Raw genomic sequence first — 24,446 nt, forward strand, 5'->3', positions numbered from 1 at the left:
CTTCGATCGCGACGGTAATTGCGAGAGAAAAATTCCACGCATAAGGTCTGGTGTTAGTGTCGTGTATGTGATGCAGTGCATTGAGCCCACGTGTTGGCACATGGTTGTGGGCATGTAGCAATTCACAGCTGTTTACGGTTTGCCACATGGAATGGGGAAACCCACACAAGAAGACCATCTAAGCACAATCGACACACCGATAGATCAATCTATTAACGCCAGTTAGTTACCTCGTCCCTACCCCAAAAATACACAATGACATTGCGTGCCTTTTTGCTGCTCCGATATACAGCCGTCTTGTCTCGAAACCACGTTTTCCTCAATTTTTATTCGATTGAGTAATTTTTATGTACACCTTCAAAATAAGGCCTTCTAGTGAACACTGCCCACTGCAAAATTCTGACCTATAACGATTCAGCTCAAGTCAGCAAAAAAAGAATCATTTTTCAAAATTTTTGATATCATTTTGTTTTTACAAAAATTGAAACGGCTTTTGTAACGTTTTGCCTATTTTTCTGGTAGCTCACGCATTCTTTGCGAAATAACGCGTCATCATTGGATGCAATCCGTGGATCCGCACATTTTTTGACATCGTCGTATCATGTGAAGTGCTGATCTGACAGGGCATGGGCCATCGATTGGAAGAGATAGTAGTCGGACGGGGCGATGTCAGGCAAGTATGGCGGGTGGGGTAGAACTTCTCATTTGAGGAGCGTTCCCAAGCGCCGGTTTTTGCAACAAGTGGCCGAGCATTGTCATTTTGAAAAATAACTTTATAATGTATCTGCTTAAATTGCGGCTGTTTTTAATTAATACTGGCTCAAACACGTCAATTGAAGTCTGTAGCGGTCGGCTGAGATATTCTCTTTCGGTTGTAGTAGTTCATAAGAAACTACGCCCAGCATTTGTGGAGCAGAAGTCGACCAATCGAATAAAAACGAGAAGTAGGCTAAAGTATATGCGATCCTAAGGGTGGCAACCTGGGTAATTGATGAGCGGTTGAAGGGCAGACGCATCGCGATCTGTAGAGATAGTCAAGCTGCATTGAGGGCGTTGAGCAGCCCTTTGATCACTTCAAAAATCGTTCAGGAATGTAGAAACGGTTTCAAGATTCTTCAACTACTCTGGGTGTCTGATCACTGTAGTGAGAGGGAAATGAAATCTCGGACGCATGAGCAAAAGAAGGTCCACTGACAGAAGTATCATTAGCACAGAACCTAACATGCATACCGAAAAATTTGTCCTGTAGGAAAGCAGAAAGACTTGCAAAAGTATCGTAGGTATTTTGACAGACATAATTCACTAGCTAGACATAAGTTCAGAATAGGAATTATATTATACAAGGTGTGTGTCCCTCTTGTAATGAGAAAGCGGAATCCACGTAGCATTTTCTATGTGAATGCCCCGTCTACGGAGGCATCAGATATTTGATATTGATGTGCTCCAGTTCCAACAGGTAGCATTACATCCGCTAACAGAAATCCTGCGATACAGAAATGAATCTGGGATATTCTGTAGACGAGGGAATCGAGTACAGTGGATCACTAGGGTCTGAGTGCTTTGCTTTTCCCTCACCTCATACAAACATACACGAAAAGCCGGTCCCATAATATGCAGAGCATGAGCTTGGATGCGTGAATATTCATCCTTTTGATCCCCGTTTGCTTAACAGAGCGGCTAGGGCCAGTCAAAAAGTGAATTAAAATACGTACAAACAAACTGTTCCATACCTGTTGCTTGCACCCACACCATAGAAAAAAGCATTCCAACAATTAACGAAGCTCTTGCTTCAGAGCATAACAATGACAACAATTAATGCTGAATGCAAAGAATTAATCTCCCGAATTAGCTACCTGCTTATCCGGAGCATTAAGCCAAGCTAATAAGCTTCTAGAATAAAGATAATATCACTTCCACGGATTAATAGGGTAGGGTTGGTGAGGTTTTTTCTCCTGATGAATCCTTTAACAATATAGTTCGGAAAATGGTTTTAAAAATAAAATTTCAATTCAGAATGGTAAACAAATGCAAATACTTTCCCACAACTACACAGCAAAAAGTTAATAAGAACCACCACATCGAATCCCATATTTGTTTGTTGTTTCGGCCAAAAAGACATACCAACATATTAATTATTTAATAGAAGTTAAGATGCTAAGGCTAGGGAGAATAAACGAAAGAGAAAATCGTGCAATTGTGATGTTTACAAAAGACCGCCATTGAATAAAACTGAAGATATCCCATGAAGCTCAAAAACTTGCGGAATCCAATTCTATCTTAATTCGCAGGTTCTTGAACGTGTATCTAGACGGAATCAAACTAATCAAAACAAAGTTTTATTTTCAACACGTTTACTGCAGAAATGCAATCCAATTAACAGGCAGTTTTAAATTCGTTATTATCTGAAAGATTTACTTACACATCTCCGTACAACAAGCAATTTTACAACTTATGAACCCGGAATACATACCTGAAATAGAAAATAATATGAATTGATTTTCATAAAAAAAATAAATATAATACTTTCTACAAATTTCAAATTCTAAAGAGTGCTCTACTGAAAAATAGTAACTATATCTAAATTCTCTGATCTGATGATATCTACGCGGCGTAGGTTCAGATCCTTATTCCAGTAATGTCTTTTTAAAGGTTTTTTAAGGGGGTCATCATGTGTGTCGGATCCGAAGAATCAATTTTTTTGGCATCAATTGTATCTAGACATAGTGTAGAATATACGGGCAAAGTGATTTTTTGATATTCGGAGTTGTTCGGAAATTAAAGTGTTAAACATTTAACATATTTATCGGCCCCAAATGACGTTCGAATGGCTTCGATGAAAGACCAAGAATTGAAGCCTTACATATGTTTCTTCTTAAAGAAACCTAAGGTTTATGGACTAGGTGTAGCAAATTAATGGTCAGTTAAGATTTTACGGTTAAAAATCGCATTCTAGCCCAAAGCCCCCCTAGTTTGCGGACTGTGGGTAAGTCCGCATGTTAAAAAGCCGTTTACATTTTTTTTAAAGATGATCACAGCGTCCTCTAGTGTGGCAGCAGAAAAACGACTTTTTTGGAGATGAGCGAAAAGTTGCTCTGCATTTCAATGATGAACTATTCTATCGGGTTGGAAAAATCACTACATATGCTCAAGATATTAATAAATATATGATGAAAAATTCATATTTGTACCTTTATCCAGTTCTTCACAAACAAATTATAAAAAAGCCAAAAACCACCTTCATAGGGGATTACCCCCTTAACTCCACAAACTAGAATGGTAAATGTACGCACTTGAAGTGAGACAGGACTCATTTTCGGAAACTACCCGAACTAAAAATCCGGAAAAAATCAGGGTGGTGCGTCTAGATGAAATCTGAGCCTCAAAATATATCCCATTCCGATATCTGCCCAAATAAACTTACTAATATTATATTACTACTTTCTAGAAATTTACTGAAAAACGCCCCTTAAATTCATCCTAGGACCTCCGAATTTTGTACCAGCACAATATTTCGTATATACGTGCTAAATTTCGTGGAAATCTAGCAATCAGCGCCAAAGTTATAGCAGTTCAAACTTAGCAATTTCGCGCAAATTTACTGCTTCCAAAGCCATGCAAATCAGATGCTGACGACATAATTACCCGGAATAATTGACATTCGCGTGAAATATTAAAGTCGCATTTATGAAGAATCTATTTATCTGCAGCCCTTTTTAAGGTTTTGTGTAAAACACTTATGTGATATCTAATCTTCGAGAGATGTCCCATTCCGGTATCTGCTCAAATAAATTTACTAATAGTATATTACCAACTTTTGGAAATTGACAAAAAAACTCCCCTTAAGTTCATCCTAGGTGTACTACCGGCATAGGGGACAGTCTCGTGCATACACATGCCAAGTTCCATGAAAATCCAACTATTAGTGTCAAAGTTATAGAAGTTCAAACTTATCAATTTCGTGCTAATTAACAGCATCCTAAGCCATGCAAATAAGATGCTGACGTCATAATTAACGAGAATAATTGAAATTCGAGTAAAATATTAAAATTCCATTCAAGAAGAATCTAATTCTCCCTAGCCGCTTTTTATATTTGATGTTGATTAAATTGTTGGCATTTGCTAATAATATTAAGCTCAGCGTGTGAAGCGTATGAGGTTGACCATTATCAACACAGGGATTTCCATCAAATGATTTATTTAAATCGTTTTCTAGAAAATAGAGGGCAATGGAATTTTTAGCTATATTACACGGAGCTGTCGTGCACTCGTCGCTCCTCAAATCTTTTTCTTTTTCTTCAGCCTTCAGTTCAGAAGCGGGGTCGGTGCGTGGTGATCGGTTTCGTCATTTTATTTTATTAAATGCCTGATCAGGATTTAATCTCGAGACCTTTAAATCCCCATCCAGCGTATCAAACCACCATTGTTTTGGCCGGCTTTTTGGTTGCTTATCATTGACTTCGATGTCCAGACCAATATCGGTAGGTGAATTTTGATTAGCGTGAATTACGTGACCACACCATCAAAAACGCCTCACTCGTAGTTTTCCCACGATTGGTGCAACCCCTTATCGATTGCGGATATCCTCATTTCGGACGTGATTAAAACGTATCACGCTACCAGTGCAATGCATCATCTTCGTCTCCATTACCGCAAGACGGCTTTCATTGTCCTTTATAGTCGGCCAACACTCAGAACTATAGAGAGCGGCAAACGGACGACATTGCAGTAAATTTTAGATTTGAGACGTGCGCTGATACGTCGATCACAAAGAACACCAATTGGGGAATGCCACTGCATCCAGGTTGCATTAATGCGTGAAACAATTTCATTACGTAGTTCTCCATTGGGTGATAGCATTAATTCGAGATATTTAAATCGCTGAGTTCTGGCAATGGCAGTAACCTGCCCTTCGAGATATTTAAATCGCTCAGTTCTGGCAATGGCAGTAACCTGCCCAGAACTGAGCGATTTCAATATCTCGGGTCAATGCTATAAGCCAATGGAGAACTACGTTATGCTCCTCACATAGGGAAACACAAAACCTTCTTTACCTGAAGCGTCAAGCTTCCGGTTTCTCGACTTGTTTTATACTAGTATGCTGGGTTTTCGAACATGTCTAGTCTTAAAATACCACCTTGGATGGCAAAATTTTAATTGGAAAATGTGATAAAATCAAATACTTCCGCCTGCTTAAATAACATTTGAGATGAAGTTTAATTTCATTGAATAATTGCGGCGTCAACACAGAATCCAGCTAATAAAATTTCCCAAATAAATGCCAATCCCTGCGAAATAACAGGAATTAAAATAAACAGAAAAACAATTTATAAAAACGAACGTGCCCTTTAATGCAACAATCTCAACTCACAGAGGGATAGCTACACATGTTCCCGGCTGGTTTAATGAAATTGTACAACAGCTTCGTTTACATGCAAACAACTTGTTTTATACTCGATACTCATTTAATGGATATCAATTCAGGTCATGGCAAACGATCGTCTAATTTGCACTCATTTATGTCGAATGTATAAAATTAACACACGTGTCAAAGGCTTTGCATAACGTATTTCAGAAAATTATTCAAATACTCGTAAAAATGGAATGGACAACCGAAGCAAAAGTGAATTGCGTGGAACCCACATGAAGATGATTATTTTGGGAGATAAAAATGGGGGAGATGCCCCATGTTTTGTAAGATGCTAATGAATTGGACAATACGAATGGTGCTGTGACTACGGATGCTGTGTGCGTTGTACTCGCTCATTCGAGGCACCAGTCCTCGGTAGTATAGTGGTCAGTATCCCCGCCTGTCACGCGGGAGACCGGGGTTCGATTCCCCGCCGGGGAGGGCAATTTTTTATTGAATATTTCTTGACATTAAAAGAAGGTTCCAGCTAACTCCAAGCATATGAAAAACTTATCAACAATAAATCATTATTCATATAAACATTCAACGTAGTAATAGTATAAATGAATAAAATCGAACAACAAATTTGGCACGTCAACTATGAGGTTTCGTAACTACCTTGAACTCATCTAAACTAAACAAGTCGAAAACCGGAAGCTGGGTGCTTCAGATATTAAATGTTTTAAGTATTTCTTCTATTAAGAGCTAGGATATTTGAATGCAGAATGGATATAGGTAGTAATGTATATGTATGCATTCAGTATGTCATACTCCATTTTATTGTTTTGGTTTGCAGTAAATCTATTCAAAAGAGACCACTAACTAACTCACCATAACTTTGTCAGTAATAGTAGGATTTTCACGTCGAACTTCGTAGCATCATGTTATATTGCTGCAATTTTATGATTCTAGGATAAACTTAAGGAGGTTTTACTCATTTCCCAAAAATAGTAAAATGCTATTATTACCTTCATTTGAGCATATTTCGGAACGAAGAGTATTTTGAGGCGTAGACACCACATAGCAACTTCCTTTTTTATCAAATTTTTCAGTTGCATAATTTCTGAGAATGGGTCCGGGACAACATGACTATATTCGATGCAAAAAAACGTATACCCCCTTTTTGCTTGTATGGGAGCTCAACGGGGCGCACCCTACGTTCGCAGTCATGAGGCCACTTTCCCTTCTTCAGTCTTTATCCCGTTCAAAAACAGAGTCGACTCTTCTCGATTAGTTCCGCCGTTTTGCTTGATCAAAGGCCAGATCCGCATGGAGTTGCGAAGCCCTCAAACCACCATCCAGCTGGAGTGATAAAATAAAGAAACCTCTCCCCTGTAGGATTCCATTTGCTACTTCCCTAACAAATATGATGTTAATCGTCCACATCATAACCTATTAGGTCGTTTGATACCGCATACACCAGATCCCTTCGTTTTTGCGTCGGCGCAGGGCACAAAGAATCATAGAGTAAGTAAACAGAGACAGCTATGACTTTTCTCCTCTTCCCATTAACCTGGTTGTAAGATATATCATTTGCCTCTATTTTTCCATCAGAACACAAGCTATCTCAAGAATATCGCATCTAAGAAGATTTTAGCGCCCTTCACAGATCCAATGCCATAGAGTTTGTTAAACCGGACTCATGACTCTTGTACCAGAAATATACAAGGGCAATCCTAAGACTTTCCTAACCTTGCTGCCAGTAGAAAGGAAGAGCTTCTGGCATGCTGCCAGCTAATTTGACTTACTTTATTTTTGTAGACATAAGTATAGCCTAATGGGAAAACAGTTTTTATCTGAAGAGACTGCTGCGTCCAGGGTGGGCCTCATTGGGGTATTGCGTCTGATTTGTCTAGATATTGGCACACTTGGTGCTGCGCCAACACCCATGTCCCCAGGTTTATGCTGTCCGGACTGCACGGATCCATTTTCACGTACCGTATTAGACCAATTGGTGGTGTTGGCATCACCAGCTTCCCTTCTTTCCGCTCTTCTGGTAGAGGCGAAAGAGAAGATTATGGCAGGCAAGATTTAGCCTGTGGTCCCTACTCCTTTCCTTCTGCTTAGCTTTCGTCTTGTTTTCTAGAAGAATTAGCCAACATTGCCACCGACCGGCCGTACTCAGGTTTCCAATTCCTCTCATTATGGGGGTTGATATACTCTACCTTTTGGCATGTTTTTCACAGATTTCTCCTTGGAGGAACATAAATCTGGTGAAGCCGGTGAATTCGAAGTCTGTAACTCCTTACCACTAGAAGAGTTAAAATCTGCTGCTTCCATCTTCGTGTTATTTAGACAAGCCTAATGTAGTAGTGAGCCACTGCAGGCTACCCGACCAAGACAAGGTGGTGTCCGAGCGGAGCCTGAACATTTTAATGTGGACCAGAACATCAAAATACTTCAATGCATCTAAAATAGGCAAAGTTGGAGGAACAATTCGGCTGCTGATTTTAATTGGAGATGTAATAGCAACGAATTTAACTTATTTTGCAGGTATAATATATTCTAAAATTTCATCGATCCTCGCGAATATTGTGAATGCTTGTGATTCAGGACATACTATAGACAGCATGCAATTAAAGCAATCAACTTTAAAAACCCGCACACAAAGAACAGCAGCGGGGAAAAGGCTTGAAGACGTTTTGAAAATAAAGACCTGAGAAAAAGTGATAATAGTGACAGCAATTGTAGCGGATTAGCCAGAAAACGTGCCTACTCTCGTTTCCGTACAAAAATCAACAAAGTGACTGGATATAATATAGTCAAGAAAACGAATTATGATTGTCGCTTCATATTTTTCCCCAAACCGTAACGTTGTTTTAGTGAGCTGACTAAAGCTGGAGAACGTCAAAAAATATTTCGGAGAGGTCTGAGAAACCTCCTAATTGATAAGTAAAAACAGTATGCGCATTATAGACTATGTTGCGCTCAGTCTCGACATTAAAAAGGTAATCTGATTTTCGATAGAAAGGGCATAGTAGATGGTTAGCATATTGTGGTTGGATGCTTTGCCGAATAGGAAATTATAGCAACTGAAAACGATAGAATACTGATACAATTACCAACAATCCAAGAAACTTTTCGATCATTCAATAAATTCAGAAATTGCTCCTAAGAGGTTAGATATTATCTTCTATTTGTAGTTAAGTCTTAAATTGATAGACCAGTAGCTTACTCCAAACTACAATTTTCTTTTATTATGTATATATATATTTCGGGAGCAACTTACTCCCTTCATCAGTACAAAGCTACTGAAAACAATTGCGATTCTACGGTTCTATTTATACTAACAACACTAATTACCTAAATTACTTTTCAACAAAAAAAAAAAAACGCGGCAAGTCTTTTAATTTTGAGGGGCAATTACTGGAATCTGTGTTTAATAACCGCGTCGCGTCTTCTCTCAGACCAATAAAATACATCCAATGTGGTTAATGTCATTCTTTCGAGAAAAGAATAAGGGTTCTTGACACACGGACGGCGTCAGGAGGTTAGTAAATTAGTTCGAGCAAATCAAATACGTGCATTCATGCCGCATATTAGCACCTTCACTGGAAAGATCGAGGAATTCGGAAGAACCCTTCGGAAAAGTCGCATTGATATCTGCGCTCTACAAGAAACCCGATGGTCTGGTGCCAAAACCTAACTATAAACTTTTTTATTTTGGTAGCCCATACATTCAATACGGTCTTGCTTCCTTAGGTTTCTGTGACGCCATTAAAGAAGTCGAAGGATTTGATGAGAAGCTGATGAAGTTCACTATTATATCAGCTAATCGCACTATTTACTCCGCCGCGTACACACCACAGACAGGTCGACCAGATGCCGAGTAAGATGCCTCCTGGCAACTTCTCGATGCAAAGACCTATAAGGTGCCTGTTGATGACTATATCATCATTGAAAAGGCAGACGGCAATAAACGACATGGAGAAAACGGCTTAGAGTACGCAATGAATATGGCGAGCGTATAGTCGATTCTGCGTACACCCATGTACTTGTACTTGTGTAAATACATAGATCATCAAACGATTGTCTCATCTTGCTACATTTTATAGTGGTAATAGTAAAACGCAAATTGACTATATTTTCATGAGACGCCGATATTGTACGACCGTCACTGGCTGCAAAGCCGTTCCCTATGAAACTATCGCACCGAAACACCAGGCGATGATTGTCGCCTTACGAATTAAGCCACCGATAAAACAGCATGAAGGATCCCCATGAAACAAACACAGTCAGTGGCGGTGACCTGCCCAGAACTGAGTGATTTAAATATTTCGGGTCAGTGTTCTTTGTGATCGACGTATCAACGAACATCTCAAATCTAAAATTTACCAGAGTGTCGTCCGCCCAGTCGCCTTCTGTAGTTCTGGGTGTTGACCGAATAAAAAAGACAATGAACGGCGTTTTCTGGTAATGGAGAAGATGTTGCGTTGGACTAGTGGTGTGACACGACACGACTTGATTACATCCGAAATGAGATATTTGCGATCGATATAGCGTCTTCGACTTTATGGTCACGTAATTTGCGCTAATGAGAATTCACTTGCCAAGATTGGTCTGAACATCGAAGTCGATGGTAAGCGACCAAAAGGTCGGCCGAAACAACGGTGGCTTCATACGTTGGATGGTAATTTGAAAGCCTCAGGACTACATTCAGATCAAGCCTTTGACAAAACAAAGTGGCGCAACCGATCATGACAAACTAACCTCGCTTATGAACGGGAAAAAACCTAAAGAAAAAGAAGAAGTATAAATCCAACGATATATTCGCACATCTAATAAAATGTAATAATTGATGGCGCAGAAATTCAATTTAAAGGGCTTCATCGATCAGTTGTGAAAATTTCAAACAAGTCGGGAAACCGGAAGCTGGACGCTTCAGGTATGAAAGGTTTTGTTGTTTCTTTTATAAAGATATTTGGGTGTGCATTTTTCCCATTAGTATGCAGCACGTAATATATGCACATATTATGTGAGAATGAAAGTCTTGGATTTGCACAGAAGTAACAACTTTGACCTATTATAACTTTGTTAGTAATAGCACCACCAAACTTGGTAGGATCATGGTATATGTTACAGCCTACATTGTTGTAAATTTTCCTGGTGTTAGGATGAACTTAAAGGCGTTATATTATAGTAATATAATATTAACTTTATTTGAACAGATATCGGTATGGAGTGTATTTCGGAGCCTAGGCATCATATAGTCTCTTGGTTTTGTTTAGATTTTTCGGTTGGCTACTTTCTGAGAATGGGTTCGTTAAAGAAATTATCAATTTCAATTTCCACCCCCCGCACTCCCCACCTTTCCAACAAATGTCAAACTTTAACTTTCATTTCTATATTTGGTGAAAAAAAAAATGCGCACGCTCCTTTTGCATGTAACAGGGACCCCCCATTATATAAAAGGATGTAACTCACTGTATGCACGAGTGTTCATAGTTCCCATCAAATCTGGTGTCAATCGCTATAACCGTCTCCAAGAAAAATGCATATGACAGACCGACAGTAAACCGATTTTAACAAGATTTTGTTCTACACAAAGCCTTAAAAAAAGCTTTATGGTCGTTGGCTCAACTTGAGCAATTAAGCAATCTACTTCCCTACACTTGGCTTCCCGACATTTAGTATAAAAAAAAATTACTGACAATTTCGTCGAAGATAGAAGCAACGCACAAACATTGACTACCCTTGATCTGGGAGCAGCATAAACGAAAGTGTTAACCAATTATATTCAGAGAGACAACCTCCTAGTTTAGGCTTAAGCTTGTCGAAGCACATTTTTTGTTAAGAATTGAGGGGGTCTTGAGTTCCCACGACAATGAACCGGATTATTCAATGAGAAATTTTTTCCACTTTCCACGGATCCTTCATTTTTGGCAAAACACTCAGCTTTTTAAAAGAGTGACTAAAGGTTTCGTCCAGGGCTCGAACATGGTCTCTCTAATTGGCCTTGTCCATCACTATCAAAGAAGAGTTAATCGAGATACTAAACAATTTCTCATTGAAATATCAAAAGGAATATGTTTCTAAAATTAAAATTATATTTATCAATAGCTTTGTTTTTGTCAGCTTTTTAAAGTGAAAACTATTTGTTTTGTTCTGTCTGTGGTTTTTCCTATTTATTTACACTAAATTCCTGATAACCTAAATAAAGTCGATTTTCTGGTTGAGTATTTTAGACTGGGCCGATTTCTGTGTATGGTTGGCAGACAAATTTCTATTTTGGTAGGAGTCGGCGAACTATAATTCAGGACAAATCAGAAATAAATTCATCAACGATATAAGCTGCTGATTACCACTTTACTTAATCTAACCGTAAATTTCAACTGAAATCGGAATACGATTTGATTTTCTTTGTTCAATTTATGGAATTTAGCGCATTCAACCGACTTTGATAAGGTTTAAGCTACCTAGGCGGGTACAAATAATAACAAATTGAAAGGTATCTTATCTAAAATCATTAAATCGAGCGATGGAATTGAAACGACGACGTACATATGTAATAGCATGCAAATTTTATGCAATAGCCGAACAGAAACATGAAGATGTCTGTCTAAATCCCCTTCTATAATGATTCTGCCTGTGGATGGATCAACAGTATGAAACATCAGAGTCTGTCCGTCCTCCCAGTACCAAAATCAGAAATAGAACAAAAGAACATGTCGTTTTCTTCAAAATTCGCACATCATGGATGACATCAGCACATGCACAGCCCCATTTTCATTCATTCTCAAATCCGAAAAATCTTTCGGTGACCTTCCCAATTCACTAGATTATCTCTATATCCGCTTACCAACTAACTATCCATCTGTATATTTACTTCAGGCGTATTCGATGCAAATTTATGAGCGCCCGACTCTCCTCAGGGGGTCAGATACATTTTCTTCAAATGAAATCTCTCAATCTCCTAGAAATTTTCCAATAATGAAAGAAGTGGCCTAAAAAATAGACGCAATAAACAAACTCATGCTTACTCTTTGCACCCCTTTACGGCTACCCCTAACAACATCATATACGCTGCAGGGAAATCATTCTATTTTTATAGAAATTTCAAAAAAAGAATATTTTCTCATTTTAGTGGGATTTTGTTTTATAGTATCTAGGAAAGTACTGTGTGTGATGCATTGTCGAAGTTTTACGGAGAAACAACGTAACGGGCAAAATAAAATCAAGAGATCTATAAATTAGCTTTAATGGACTTTTCCGTTTTTACGTGTTAATTTATTATAAACGCCTTTGAAGATACAAACAATGTACTCATACACACTTCATAGATAAATTTGTCCCAAGAATGTTTTTATATAAAATTTTATCATTATCTGCCAATTTTTTTTCTATATCGTCGTCTGTAAACAACAAACATGTTTATTTCCGCCGTTGTTGCTGTTTTGCGTGTGGCAGTCGATGTTCATTCATTAGACGACAAGAAAAAGACTACTGTTTGTATGAAGCGTATTTTCTCATTTTCTTGAATTTTCTGGCGGTATGACAGCTGTTTCTTGATTAATAATGACTAGAAATTTTTCCGTTAGGTATAGGGAGCTATCGATAAGTTTGCTGGGTCCGGAATGTCGGCAATAGCAGGAAGTCAAAATACCATGGACAAATTTGAATGAAGAGAGCATTTGGAGATAAGCAGAAGGCATTGCTTATATCTAAAACTAGTTTCAGTGTTAGCGTGAGGCTACTGTTACTAGAAAATTTAATATATTACGTAAATCTAGTTAACTGCTGGATAGATATCAGATCGGGATGTTATAATATCCCGCATTTGGTGTACGAAAAGTTTGATATCTTGAAACACTATCCAGATTTGGTACAAATTTGATGATTGACCATGTTTTTTATTGCTTCATAAAGATCAAGACTTGTTCTTGCAGTCTGCGCACTTTGGATGGAAATGATTTTAAATGAGTCTAAAGCTCGAATCAGAATTCCAGCGATACCTGACATGGGTATTCTCAGTCAAAACGAAGCAAGATGGAAGAACTCTGGCGAGCACTCCTCTTCTTCATACAACTCTGTACTACTGCAGTCTGGCCTTTCGGAATAAAACGAAGCAACATCATAAGAAACCAATAGGAACGACTCCCGATGTAGGCCCATGTTTTCAAATCATTCCAACGAAAGATAGGTTCTCTAGATAATTATGGTGGCGAGGAGGGAGTCTGAATGCTAGAAAAATGCCTATAAACCCCAATCCAGATAAAGACTTTGTGAAAATGACAGAAGTAGAGTCCATTTGTTTAACTTTCGCCGCGTAAATCTGCTTCTTTTCTTTTGCTAGGTTTCGAAAAACAGTTGACCCCCGCACAAAGTAAGATTAGTCTGCACATACAACGTTTTGTCTTTATGTACATTCTAGCATATTCATTTTTTCAGGAGTTAGAATTGAAAGCTAGTCTTCCTTTGTACTTCGTTACCTGGAATGAGATCTCTTCTCTTATTGTCGCAATTTTAAGGTTTCTGTAGGTGTTTCCATTTTTCACATACCAAGGTGTACCGGTGATCAACCGTAGTATCCTGGACTGGGCTCTCTTTAGAAACTCGATGTTAGATGTGCACGCTAAGCCCCACAGCTGAATTCTGTAAGTCCATATTGGCATTATGACAGCTTTGTAGACCAGGTGTTTGTTGTCGACTCCTAGCTTAAGAGTCTTTGTTTAGAAGCCAATACACATTTTTTGTTCTCAGCTTCATTTGCATTGTCTTCGTCTCAATATGCTTTAACCACGTTAGTTAGTTAGTTTAGTTTACTAGGGGGAGCCGCCGCTCCGAGCACTCAGGCCATTGCGCCGTATGCAGATTCTTCATTGAAGAAAACCTTGCCAAGATGTCTTCGTCTGAGGGGCCGTCTCCTCCTCCTCACATTGGCTGCACATAGCCGAAACCACCACCCCAATCTTCCCATATGGAAGTTTTAAGGAGCACCGTCCCGTGAAAAGTCCTACTAGAGTTCTCATGTCCCACTTCTTAAGGGACAACAAAAATACCGCCCTAGTGACCCTAGGCTCTTTTACAAGGACTTTTGCCTGCCGGCAAACTTCTCCACTCGGCTGCGTGAATTCTTGCAATTTCACCCTTCAGAATAGACTTGACAGTAGATGGTCGGATTCCACGAGCTGCTTCCGGCCCCACCATTGTGTATCCGGACCCTCGCGAGCCAGTCTACCAGCCTCCTCATTACCAGCGATGTTAGAGTGCCCTGGCACCACATCAGGAATGTTTCGTTCAATCAACCAAGTTTCAGCAGCACCTGATGACAACTCCACACCAACTGGCTTGATATGTCGTTAGTGCTGATAATGCCACCCGATTGTCGGAACAGATTCGAATGGTTTCACCACGTTAGTAGTCTATCATTTTGTCGAGGGATCGTTACACCATTAATTGAAACCTTAGCGCAGTTTCGCCGGTTTACGGTGAAATTGACGTCACTGCACTTGATTTCGCTTACGCGAATTTATCATTTTGTAAGCAACTTTTCAACTCGTCCGTCAAGACCGTTGAGGAATAGCTTCTATCCCCCAATGAACTGCTTCTCTCGAAAGCCAAACCGATGTTGCAGAAGTGCTCTATTTTCCACTAGATGTGGTGAGATTTCTGAGCGTAATCATTTTTTGAACACTTTTGAGAGGATGGGTAGCAAACATATACCTCTGTAGGATGCAACCTTCGTTTGGTCCTTCCAGCATTTGGGAATCATTGTAACTTCTTAAACCTTCCAAACTTTGGAGGAATAGGCGAGACGTAGAATTGCGTTGAATATTGTCGGACTATCAGTTTGTGGGATAGAGCATTTTAAGCTGAAACATTTTTTGTTAGTTTGAAGAAAATGGATAAATTGCTTTTTGTCGAAAAAATACGTTGAAGCCAAGGCTTAGGCCTAATAAACATTATTCAGACTTTGCAACAGAAAAATCAACCGTTGAGAAGTGGTTTGCTGAGTTTAAACGAGGCGAAACGGACACCGAGGACGATACACGTAGTAGACACAATAGTCGGCTGGCATTAGTATTTTGGTATGCGCATGGATCCAATATTCATTGACTATCTTGAGAAAGGAAAAATCGTTATATCGCCCTCAAAAGGAACAATATTGAATAGTAAAATCAAATTTTATCAAGCAAACTTTTTTCTCTATGTGAGCCTACGAACTTTTTGGCCCAACTATTGTGCGAGTCGCGTGATTAGGTCAGGTCCTGCAGTTTTTTTTAAGTCCGCTTATTCTTTAAAGACCCGAATAACTTGTTTTGCTCTAAATGAGAAGCTTGCCTTCGGCGTAGCTATGGATATTTTTGGAAATCTTGACTCCATCTCCGCTAAGTGGGGGAAGAATACCTTTTTTAGATGTTTTGCAAATGTCGCCCTTTTTCGGCATCCCTTCTTGCCCAGCTGCCATCTGCTGATCTCAGTGGCGATTCGCATTGAGCAGGTCTCTTCAACTTTCTTGTAGCTTTTCTACAGAGAAAAATCAGTTAATGCAATAGGTGATAAACCGCGTGAGTAACTTTAGTGATTGCCTGTTCTCGTTGATCCTTAAAGGCTTCATGGAGCGACCGATTTGATCTGGCCAATTACTGCTTTTCGTCTGTGGGATTTGTGAGCCTGCCATTTTTTTCTCAACTTGCACTTAACTTGGACCAGCTGTAGTATACTATGAGGTGTTATACTTTTTTGGAGATTCGCGATACTTGTGTTTAGGGTAGAGAGTTGTGCAGTCACAGTCATTATTTCATTGAATTTCAACAAGGCTTTTGACTATTTCAGCTTCGGTTTTCAAGCGAATGTTTATTCATTGATGAGCGTTTATATATCATACTTACGGAAGTCAGTTCCTTGATTTGACTGTTAGTTTCCTACTTGTATCGTTTGTTATAGGAGATACGCTTGCAAGTGTTACAATGAAGGGCGAGTGGTATGAAAACAACTCATAGGACGGCTCACTGGTTATCAACTCTCGCTTCACATTTTTAGTAACACCAAAGTCAGTCAGGTCCGGAATTTTTCATCAATCTGCTGGCCAATAAGTGGACTGTCCGGATAAGACGATTTCAAATCTAATGTCCCGAGCTAGCACGTCCCACAACTGTCTTTCCTTGGGAGTGATCAATCTGGATTCTCAATAAGTGTGCTTAGCATTAAAATTCCCAGCGAAAAAAAAATCTATTCTTACTGTCTTATAAAGAAAATAATGCTTAATTTGGGATCTGATATATTTCATAGTATTCCGGTAATGCTAGGGACTTTCCCTTCCGAGTGTTTAGTGTCGTAGAAGCAATACTCATCAATTTGAAATTCGTTTTTGTAAGGTACGTTTCGTATATGAGCATTATGCCGATTCCTTTGTCAAACAGGAAGTGTATTTCTGAATTCAAATTATCATCTTACGTAAGTATGATGCAAAATTGGTGATTAATTTGCAATTATTTGCTGGCAGACCACTTTCCTCTGGTTACCTTTGTGGTTGACAATAATTGGCCTGAATGGTCATTTGGCCACCCCCAAACCTTTGGAACCATAACAAAAGAAGAAATTGTTGGATCGGATGCAGAGGACTGGATTGACTGCAAAACACAAGGATAAGTAACCCCTCGAAAGCGGTAAATTTCTGGCGTCTGACTCCTCGAGTTTGTATTCGATTTGCATGTTTGACAACGATGTTTCGGATTTTGCTCTATTGCTTTCAAAATGTCAAATTGTTATGACTCATTTTCAAGTAAATTAAATAAACAAAAAAAAAATTTTTCTTGTTTATTTGGGGACCCTTCCCTTCTTCTTTAATTCGCATTTATAGTAGAATTGGCCGAGGGCGCAAAACAGGTTCTTTATTCTATCGCCGTATTCAATTGTTTTACCTCTCGGAAATTTTAAGGCGAAGCAGAATTGCCAAAAGCTTGGCACCCATTTCAGAACTAACTAGCAAAACGCCAAAAGAGTTCCCAAACAATATCAACATATTTAAAAAAGGTTTCACAAAAAAAAAAACTCCCTCGAAAAAAGCAATATTTCTCCATTTGATGATTTGAAGATTCATTGCAGAAAGAAGGGAAATGAAAGTATTGCAACGTAGAATAAAAGAAGATGTTGTATTTTCTTTCACCGCCTACTCAATTTAGTGCACCCTAAACTGGATTGTTCAATAAATTGATACATTTTTGGTATCGAGAATTTCGCTATAAATTCAGATATAAAGGATCTGAATTCCATGGCAGGTTGAGACTGGCGACATCATCATATTCAGTGCTTGGCTAATTTGAGCAGGAATTAACAAGATACGTACGACGAATTCCTACTCAAATTCTGGTGAATTGAAGCTTAAAACATACTTAAGTAAACATATATAACATTACTCATAAAAGGGTGAATTAAAGTCGAAGCCAGAACATCATTTGCCCATAACCAATAGAGGCTTCACTCCAGGCAAATCAGCAACAGATCAGATTTTCTCTCTGCGGCAAGCGATGGAAAAACTGTTGAAATATGGCCATCAGTTTCACCATCTATTCATCGACTCTGAAGCCGCATATGATGGCATAGCCTAGGGTAAAACTACACACGGCCATGAGAGAATTCGGTATCCCAACGAAATTGATAAGACTGAATAGGCTGCGAGGCCAGAAAAAAATAGCAGGATCACTCTCAAGACCATTCGACATCAACAACGGTCTACGACAAGGGGGATGCCCTATCATGCGTCCTCTTTAACCTTGGCCCTCGAGCAAGTGATCCGTGATGCTGAGTTAAATGCAAGAGGTACGATCTTCTTTAAATCCACCCAACTACTGGACTATGCTGACGATATCGACATCATGGAAGAATGACCCGAAACGTACAAACTGCCTTCATCCAGATCGAGCAGGCGGCGCGAGATCTTGGGCTGCACATCAATGAAGGCAAGACAAAGTATATGGTGGCAAGGTCAGCACCAAAAGCCAACCAAACAACATCAAACCGTACTGGTCAAACGGGAAGAATAAGAGACCGTGGACAATTTCTCCTTTCTAAGGTCGAAAATCACAACCGATGACAGCTACGATGATGAAATCCGCCCACGTTGTTGGCAGTCAACAGAGCCTATTTCAGCTTACAAAAACTGTTCCGCTCGAAACGTCTCACCATAGGGTCAAAGCTCTTACTGTACAAGACAATGATCTTGCCAGTCCTCGCGTATTACCTGGAGAGTTGGGTTCTTAGCAAGAAAAATTGTGAACTCTTGGCCGCGTTCGAGAGAAGAATCCTCTGAAGAAGCTTAATCCGTATGAATGAGGATGATCCAGCCCGGAAAGTCTATAAGGGCAATATCCTATGTTAGAAAAAGAAGACGAGGCAGACCCTGCCTGAGATCGAGCGATGGCGTAGGTCAGGACGCCAGATAGCTTTTAGGGATATCGAATTGGTGGACCTCGGCGCAAAACCTGGCATGTCTGATATTCCTTATTAAGGCAGGCCTAGACCGGATACCGGTTGTTGCGCCGTTGATGAGGATGATGATGAAGGTAGAAGCAAATAAGATATCTACAAGAATCAGAAAGTGCCGGAAGAAAAGCACATTTAATAATGTATGTATCTCATCGTCAACTAGATAAGATGCGGAAAACAAACCAGAAAGAAAGTGCAACAATCACGATTTCAACTATTATCATTGAGTAAACGTACCAGTACTGGTATTCAACCTCCACTCCTTCGGTAATCAAGGCCAGAAAAATATTACTGGATAAAGACTTGACTATTTTCTATTTTTTTTTTTGGATTGTGAAGAACATGATAAGACACGAGATGTATTTCCTTGAGTTCATAGAAAATATAGATCACACCCTACCCAGTTTTCAAGGTCAACTTGTAGAAACAATCGGAATGAATGCGTTGATATATAGTATCTAATAATTACTGCCGCGTATTCTCTGGAAATGACTCAGCCGGAAAATATCAATAATTCTGAAACGATGTGTCAACTTGATCCCTCAAAATAATTGTCTTTGTTGTACTGCAAAATTCGTTTCTTAGGCAGGGGTTATTTCACATAGCATCTGTAGTGCTAGTGTATCTAGCCTACCTGTCATTGTGGATGGTTCAAATTCAAGTCAGCACCTCAAAACTTACAAAACTAATTAAACACAATTTACGCATCAAATTGGATGCCAACCTATTGTTCAGAAGATGATAATCTTCCAAAGTTCTTCAGATGTGTATATTGTTTTTATATATCCACAATTGAATTCTTTCGAATCTTCCATACAATAAATTAGCCTAAAACCAATGTGAAAAATACCATAGATGCTTACTACAAAAATAACTGATCTGCTCTCGATAAAACGAGCTCCATAAATCCTGCAACGCATTGCCAACCAATTTCATAGGTCGCCTTGGCATGAAAATGTTAGACGAAATGTCCGAAATTCCTAGTAATATACGCATCCTTTAATTATGAGCAGCTATTCAGATGTCCGAAAGTATTACTTGAAAACCAAAAAGGACTAGATTTTCACGGAATTGTCCTCTTCCTCGGTGAGATTTAGAGTAGATCTCCGAGAATAGCTGGTCTTCGAAATATCAAACCCAGGAAAATTACCTGGCCAGGTTTAAAAAGGTAATTTGAATAATAAATTAAGGACTAACCGATTTTAGATACTAATACGGATTAACAACCTCACTAAATACTTATTTCAAAGAGGAGTTTCAAAAGAAGGCAAACATAGAAAATAGTTTCTTGGAATCTAAACATTAATGGATAGCTGCCTCATAAGTACCTTGCAAATATAAAATATATAAACTAGGATAAGGATTAGGCTGCAACTAATCCAAGTCCTTAAGAGAGGTCTGAAAAACGTCTATGCATGGGTTTTTTTTTCAAGGAAAATCTTTCGCACCTGTAAAATTTAGAGGTTGCAAAAGTCATTCAATGTTTATAATCTACCTACAGTTGCTGAATTGAATATAATCCTGAAGAACAGAATTTTATGATGTCTGTAAAACTAATTCCAATGTTTTTACTTTGAAGTTTCAGTGATTAGTACCTTGAATGCTAATCACGTTTCACATCTGTAAAACTACCTTCTTTGCTCCTTCAATTTTCGTTCGATGTGTAGAATCCTTTCTTGCCTTAGTGGGCATATTCCAGATTGCACTAATAGAGTGGTAGGTGTCCCTAACCCTTCTTAACCAATGCGTAGATCTAGATCGACATTTATTAGTTACTGATCCCTTCGAAAATTATCTAGAAGGACATTTTCAGTGTGAATACGTTTCGTATGATTAAAAGGTAGTCCTAGGCGATCGAATTAGTTGAGCGTCAGCCTGTCTATCTCATTGTCCTGGGTTCGAATCCCGATTCATTATAAATGGTTGTGTCCGTCATTGTGCAGTCCCGCTGCTATAGGCTTATCACTTGCCCAGCAGTTAGTGACGATGATGAACTGAAACGCAGCTTCTTTGAAAATCAAAGTGGGAACAAATAACAATAAGGAAAAAGGCTGTGTGGTTGCCCTATATTTCACAAAGGAGTGAATTGGAGACAAAACAAAGAAGAAAAAGCGAAAACTATGCTATGTGAATATTTTAAAGTTAAAATTTGTGTTCTTTTTTGAAAATTTCTCTTTTATAAACATCTATGCATAACGGTTCTCTAAAGAAGATAAACTAAACAAATCTTCTGCTGAACAATATCGTTGAATAAGAGTAAATTTTGGATTTAGTATTGAATTTAAAATAGTCAATTGTATTTATCTATAAGGGCCCATATAAAATGTTGCTAAAAACGGGTGTAGTTGTGATTTATAATAGCCTATGTATATTATAGGAGATTCTCAATCGCTCGAGACTCAGGGGGATAGAGTTTAGACTTTGGACCTTTTTCGTCATTTCCGTTACTTAGGATTAGGCCCGCGATGGAAATTTCGTGCTGTTACTAGTTATACGTTTTAAAGATGTCGGAACAGTTTGGAATAATGTTTTCAAATTTCAAGCAATGTGGAGATCTTTACGTAAATTATAATATCAAACACTTAAAAACTGAGCATTTGGCCATAAGCGTGCTCAGTGGACTAGTAGAAGTTTCTCCTCAAAATTAGTGCGGCCTAGCACCAAGTCGATGTAGGCCTCAAGACTATTCGATTCTCCTCAAAGCCTTTGTATAGATTTAGACCAATAAAGGTCTAAACCGTAGTGTTTCGCTCAATATAATTCATTTTGATTCAAGGCGCTCAACAGGGCCGAGGTTATGCAATGTTTGAAAAATTGCCTCTGCCCTGACGACGAAACCATCAGCAATTTTTGAAAAATTATGTTCGGTATTTGCTCATAAAAGAGTGGTCCATGCACTAGAAGGAAGGAGTAAGTTGCTCCTTCAAAATTAGTGCGATTCGACATCAAGTGGATGTGGAGACTCAGGACCACTCAATCCTCAAACAAAGAAGTGTATGTATAAAACACTTATTCCCAATCAAACGAATATATTATATAAAATAAAGTGCAGCGGAAACCAAGAAAAGATTGTGTGTTCATTAGAATAGCGTTTCACCCGATATCAAATGTGGGGCCAGTTTCGAAAAGTACTAAAGCCCTTTCATTTGATACCCCACATGACTATATTCTGTGAAAAAAAAATTGCACCCTTCATTCACATATATGGAGAGCCCCCCTTAAACAACACAAAATAGCGCCACTTGCTGTATGTAAATGGAACATCGGACCACAAGCTCTTACAAGTTTTCGTGACAATCACCTCAGCCGTTTCCGAATAAATCGGATGTGACAGACAGACAGACATCGACTCGATTATAATAAGGTTTTGTTTCATACAAAACCTTAAAAAAGCTATCATATAATAGCGAGGTTCTTATCCTTCATCACCTTAAGGAGGAGCCGGCTTAAGGAGGTCTAAAATTGATGCTTTTTCTTGATTTCTTTGTGAAGGGAAAAATGAGTTGAGCTTTTTGAAAGTGCGAAAAGAAAAATGTGTTTTTTTTTCAACATATTTTCAGTTCAAATAGAAGATAATTTAGCACTGAAGAGAAGAAACTATAATTCATTCTAAAAAGGTCGTTAGTTTTTCTCCACGAAAATGTCTCGCGCACCGCAGAGACCAGCGAAGGTTGAAACACCCGATGTGGCACCGAAACGCCTAAATAATAAAATCTGACAGTGCGGGGACAGCAACTCCAATCTCCTCGCAAAGGTCTATAAGCTCAACAAAGTCAGCATTAGGGACCCGGCTATCATTCAGTAGTAGGAAAACTACCTTGTCGACTGGTCGAGAGATATCTGGAACAACTCGCCGGACAATATTGAAGAGCACTGGACCCCCAACCATCAAAACTACTCTTTCCTCTAAAGCAAGAGTTGTTGACCACGTTCCATGATCCAGTTAGGGTCGATAACGATCGGTTCTTTATCCATAATCACGAGCTGCTTAAGAAGCGGAGCGGACTTTTCCCCCATTTCTCAAGCGTATAACATCTGGTGAAGTTGCACCTCTTGTGGATGAAGTAGCTAACATACGGACATGGATGGCTATCCGAAACAAAAGTGAAATCATCTCGGACATCAATGCACTAAAGCGGGGCAAGCCGCTAGGCTTGCTGCTTTCACTCATCCGCAAATCCTAGGAATCCGAATTCTTTCCCTGGGAGTAGAGAAGGCAGAGAGGCACTAATATCTCGAGAAAGAACAATTGTCTGAAACGACAATTTTTGTATTGCATGACGTCGTGAAGATGGGGTAGGTAGGTATCAGTGGCCGTTCCGAGGAACCCAATTAGGACTGTAGTGTGCCGTTTTGATGCCACAAACTCCAAAGACCGTGACATCTGTTATGAGAGCAGGGAGGCAAAGTCCAGCCGGTTCAGATCTTCAGAGCCAGCCCACAGCATTCACGAAGGAAGCAGCTCTCCCGCCCTGCAGCTAGAAATTCCACTGATGTTCCCAAAGAATGGTTTACACAGTGTCCCCAGCCTGACTCTAGCTAGAACTGGGCAATCGTGGAGGTAGTGCCTGAGAGTCTCTCCCCTTTTTCCGCAGCTTCGGCAATGCGAATTGTAGGGTATGCCGAGCCTGACGGCATGGTCCCCTATTGCCGTAATCTTGAATGCATTTGCACGAGTCTGGCACAGCTCTCGTGATCGAGCTATGTTATAGGTCTTTCACCCTGCCCTGGCTGGACAGTCCACAGCAAAGTTTCTCGTAAAGTTCAGTTTACGTGTGGCATAATACGTGGGGGATGCCCAGATTTCCCGAAGTACTCCGTCGAGGATGTTACTGTCGCCGTATGGCTTAGTTGTCCAGCATAGAAGTCTAGGGGCAGGAGAGAAGTACATTGAGAGCATCTGCCGGGCAGAGCCCCAGTAGCACCTGCACACGCGGTTCATTGAACCTTATTAAGCTTCGTTCTGTTGTATTTTTGGCTCCAAGTCTGCCACCATACAATAGAGTCGTACATCAGGATTGGACGCACCACAGAGCCGGCATAGAAGGCTATATAGGCCTTCTTAACTCTCAGTTCTATGTTCAATCTCCAATTTAGTTTTGGATCCAGGATTACACCCAGATACATTGGAGGAAAGAACCAATCTTTGTTCATTCAGTCGTGGTAGGTGGAATTCAGGTACTCTGCCACAGACATACCTTTCGCAACGCCCATTCCATGATGTCTCCTGACACTAAATCACCCCGCTGCTTTCCAATGTCAAGTGATCGCCTCACAGATCCGACTGAACTGTCCTTTAAGGTAAGCATGCTGGGACTTAGAGAAAGGCTTTCTCTCCATAATTGCCCTTAAGTGGATGCTTAGGACGCGCTCTAAGGTCTTCAACACGGAAGAGATGAGGCTGATTGATCCAAAATCCTTCGCGGGCTCATGGCCGCGCCTGCCTGATTTCGGTATGGAAACCACTAGTGTGCGTCTCTAGGACTGTGGTACGTATCCTAAAGAGATACACCTCCGATAAATCTCAAGAAATCACGGCTCCTGCTGGTTCCGTAGCATGATTGGCATTGTGCCATCTATGCCCGACAGTGAAGATGTTTATAGCCCAGCC

The 24,446-nt window shown here is 39.6% G+C and overlaps 1 protein-coding gene and 1 non-coding gene across 2 annotated transcripts in view; one reads left to right on the forward strand and one right to left on the reverse strand.

Moving 5' to 3' along the window:
• LOC119656790 overlaps positions 1 to 24,446 on the reverse strand; it is an 88,716-nt gene that overhangs the window by 61,959 nt on the left and 2,311 nt on the right. The gene's annotated exons all lie outside the window — the stretch shown is intronic.
• Positions 5,777 to 5,848, forward strand: Trnad-guc. The gene has a single exon. It is a non-coding gene; the product is annotated as a tRNA-Asp (tRNA).

This window comes from Hermetia illucens, chromosome 5 (genome assembly GCF_905115235.1).
Source record: "Hermetia illucens chromosome 5, iHerIll2.2.curated.20191125, whole genome shotgun sequence".
NCBI classification, from domain to species: domain Eukaryota; kingdom Metazoa; phylum Arthropoda; class Insecta; order Diptera; family Stratiomyidae; genus Hermetia; species Hermetia illucens.